The 4,203-nt window shown below is 39.2% G+C and overlaps 1 pseudogene; it reads right to left on the bottom strand.

Moving 5' to 3' along the window:
- Positions 1–1,194: 1,194 nt before the first annotated feature.
- LOC105463371 (homeobox protein NANOG pseudogene) lies at positions 1,195–2,097 on the bottom strand (annotated as a pseudogene).
- Positions 2,098–4,203: the final 2,106 nt, after the last annotated feature.

Raw genomic sequence — 4,203 nt, 5'->3', positions numbered from 1 at the left:
GCCTCAGTCCTAGCATCTGGAATTTCCTCCAAGAAGCCCCGGGTCCTTTTATTGGAAAATAGTATTAGAAAACAAGATCGAGGCACCAGGTGAGCTTGTTGCTACTGGGGTGTTGCTGCTCCTAGATCCTCTCAGCTGACAGGGAGGAGAGATATGTGTGTATACTAACCCATGCATATACACATATCTATGAATATTTCTATGTGTAACCATATGTATCTATATAAACCTAAATATGAGTTCATACTGTTGCCTCTGACTCTAATCTATTACCACATGAATCACTCTAGCCTTCACCTGATGCTTATCTATAAACTGTCACTCCAGCAGTGATACCTGGCTCCCACCATCTCTCATTCATTTACTTAATGTTTAAATTCCAGTATACATATATAGCAGTACCAGAATTGTTAATTCACATTTACAATTTACCAACAAGAGTACAGGCTTATATACAGTTTTGTTTGCCTTTAGTTTTATAGACCGTTTATTTCCAAAGTTGCTTTGGTCAACACCCTATTCCCCCACTGACCTCATTGATGTCATTTTTTAATATTTGTAATACATTTATTTTTTTAAGGAAGAATGATTGTTTTATTCATCTGTACTTAAACCAGCCAAAGTAGTACTAATGTCATTATGATGCAGCAAGTACAAGATCTCTTTCTACAAATATTAGCATAACCAACAGAACGGGGGCTATAGTAAAACAGAGCCAAAAAGGGTTGAGGAAATAAATGTAGTATGTTACAGCTTAACCCTTCACCTCAATAGAGTTTTTTTAAAAAATAAGTAAAGCCTCCCAATCCCAAAAAATAGGAATATACCTTCATCACACCAATTTGTACTTTTATTTCTTATTCTGGAAGTTAGATTCTAAACCTTAAAGATATCCAAACTAGTATTGTATATACTTATCTATAGCCAGAGACAGCTTCTACCATGTTGTCCTTGCCAGCCAAGATTATTAAAAGGTCTTTTCTCTAGGAAGATTCAATAGGAAAAAAGAAAGAAACCTCTCTGATTAGGCTCCAATCATACCCCACCCTCTATCAAATTGACTGGATAGGCATAATGGAAACCAGAACACGTGGTTTCCAAACAAGAAAAATCCTATAAGGGAGGGGAGGCAAGGAGAGGTAGGATTCAGCCAGTGCCCACACTGAAATTGAATAATATCAGTTTCACTCATCTTCAGGTATCTTCAGGTTGCATGTTCGTGGAATCGTTTAGGAATAAATCTATGGCTTGTGGAGTACTAAAATACCTAGTGGTCTGCTGTATTACATTATGGCTTTCCCCAGCAGTTTCCAAGGCAACCTCCAAGTCACTGGCAGGAGAATTTGGCTGGAACTGCATGCAGGACTGCAGAGATTCCTCTCCACAGTTAGAGAAGGGACTGTTCCAGGCCTGATTGTTCCAGGACTGGGTGCACCAGGAGTGGTTGCTCCAGGAATGGACATTCTGGGTCTGGTTGCTCCAGGCTGAATTGCTGCAGGTCTGGTTGCTCCACATTGAAAGGTTTCCAGTCGTGTTCACCAGGCATCCCTGGTGGTAGGAAGAGTAGAGGGTGGGGTAGGTAGGTGCTGAGGCCTTCTGAGTCACACCACTGCTATTCTTTGGCCAGTTGTTTTTCTGTCGCCTCTTAGATTTCATTCTCTGGTTCTGGAACCAGGTCTTAACCTGTTTGTAGCTAAGGTTCAGGATGGCTGAAAGTTCTTGCATCTGCTGGAGGCTTAGGTATTTCTATCTCTGAAATCTATCATTAAGTACATACAGCTGGGTGGCAGAGAACACAGTTCTGGTCTTCTGTTTCTTGACCGGAACCTTGTCTTCCTTTTTCGCAGTGCTCTTCTCTGCAGAAGTGGGTTTTTTGCCTTTGGGACTGGTAGAAGAATCAGGGCTGTCCTGAATAAGCAGATCCATGGAGGAAGGAAGAGGAGAGACAGTCTCTGTGTGAGGCATCTCAGCAGAAGACATTTGCAAGGATGGATAGTTTTCTTCAGGCCCACAAGTCACCGGTGTAAGTGAAGATTCTTTACAGTTGGATGCTTCAGAGCAAGGCAGGCTTTGGGGATAGGCTGGATCCATACTCATGTTATTATTGGGGAATAGAAGGGAAAAAATTAAGAGCTGGACTGTAAAACAAAAAGGCTAAGGCAGATTTAAGACTTTTTTTCTGGAAGATCTTAGAGAAATATGACCTCCAGAAGTGAAAGTATCAAGTAGTTGGGATGAAGTGAATTGCCCCCACAATAACCGGAGGCAACCAGCTCAGTCCAGCCTATATTTGTAATACATTTAGATGATTTTGTCACATTCCTCATTCCATCCCGGGATGCTCCCAATTCCTAAATGAGTGTTTAGTTTGTATACATTAAGTATCCAGTTAGTTTGTATACATTGTGTTTAGACATACTGCACAGTGCCATGTTATTACAATTACAATTTGTAGAGAATATTTTCACCATCCTAAAACACAAACACAAAAACCTTGTACATTGTCTTTTGAACCTTACATTCCTCGTCACAAACCCTGGATACCACTGATGTTTTTATTGTCACTATAGGCTTGTTCTTCCTAGGATGTCATATAATTAGAATACTACAGTAATTAGTCTTTTCATACTGGCTTGTTTCACCTAACAATATGTGTTTAAAATTCATCCATGTCTTTTTATGGCTTCATAGCTCATTTCTTTTTTAAAAACTTTGTTTTGTTTTGTTTTTTGAGATGGGGTCTCAATGTGTCACCCAGGCTGGAGTGCAGTGCCATGATCATAGCTCACTGCAGCTTCCAACTCCTGGCCTCAAGCGATTTTCTTGCCTTAGCCTCCCAAGTACCTTGGACTACAGCATGTACCACCATGCCCAGTTTCATTTCTTTCTATCCCTAAATAATATTCCATTGTATAGATGTCCCCCAGTTTGTCCATTCTCCTATTGAATAATTTCTTAGTTGCTTTGAGTTTTTGGTAATTATGAATAAAACTGACATAAATAATATTGTGCAAGTTTTTTGTTTTCGTTTTTGTCACAGGGTGTAACTCTATTGCCTAGGTTGGAGTGCCATGGTGCAGTCACAGCTCACCACAGCCTCAACCTCCTGGGGTCAGGTGATACCCCTGCCTCAGCCTCTAAAATAGCTGAGACTACAGGCATGTGCCACCATGCCCAGCTAATTTTTTTGTATTTTTTGTAGAGATGGGATTTTGCCATGTTGCCCAGGATGGTCTCCCAGGTTCAAGCGATCTGCCTGCCTTGGCCTCCCAAAGTGCTGGGATTATAGACATAAGCAACCGCACCTGGCCCATACAAGTTTTTGCATAGACATAGGTTTTCAAATTAATTGGGGGAAGTTTTAGGAGCATGATTGTTCCATTGTATGGTAAAATATGTTTAGCTTTGAAGGAAACTGCCAAACTATTCTCAAAGTGGCTGTACCATTTTGCATTCCTGCCAGCAATGAATGAGAGTTCCTGTGTTCCACATCCTTGTCAGAATTGGAATTGTCTGCTTTTTAGATTTTACCATTTTAATAGGTGTGTAGTGGTATCTCACTGTTGTTTTAATTTGTAATTTCCTGATGATAAATGTTGAACATCTTCTTGTATATTTATTTGCCATTTGCCTGTCTTCTTTGATGAGATGTCTGTTCAGATCTTTTTTTTTTTTTTTAAATTAGGTGGATGTTTTAGGTGTTATTTATAAATTTTGGGTACACGTCGTTTCTCAGATATTTTTTTGAAAATATTTTCTCCCAGACCATGGCTTGCCTTTTCATTCTCTAACATAGTCTTTCACAGAGCAAAATTTTTTCATTTTAAGAAAATCCAAAATCAATTTCTTTTTCTTTCATGGATCATGCTTTTGGTATTGTATCTAAAAACTCATCATCATCCTTAGGTCACTTACATTTCTTCCTATGTTTTCTTCTAGGAGTTTTATAGTTTTGCCACTTTCATTTACGTCTATAATCCATATTGAGTTCATTTTTCTGAAAGGTGTAAGGTCTATGAGTAGGTTCTTCCCCCCACCGTGGGGACATCCAATTGTTCTGTCACCATTTATTTAAAACAATATTCTTTCTTCATTAAATTGCCTTTGCTTCTTTGTCAAAAATCAACTGACTATATTAATGTTGGTCTGTATATGAGCTATCTATTCTGTTCCATTGATTAGTGTGTCTATTCGTTCACTTAC

Source organism: Macaca nemestrina, chromosome X (assembly GCF_043159975.1).
Source record: "Macaca nemestrina isolate mMacNem1 chromosome X, mMacNem.hap1, whole genome shotgun sequence".
NCBI lineage: Eukaryota > Metazoa > Chordata > Mammalia > Primates > Cercopithecidae > Macaca > Macaca nemestrina.
The sequence above is the reverse complement of the archived record's forward strand: the minus strand, read 5'-3'. Positions and strand labels throughout refer to the sequence as shown.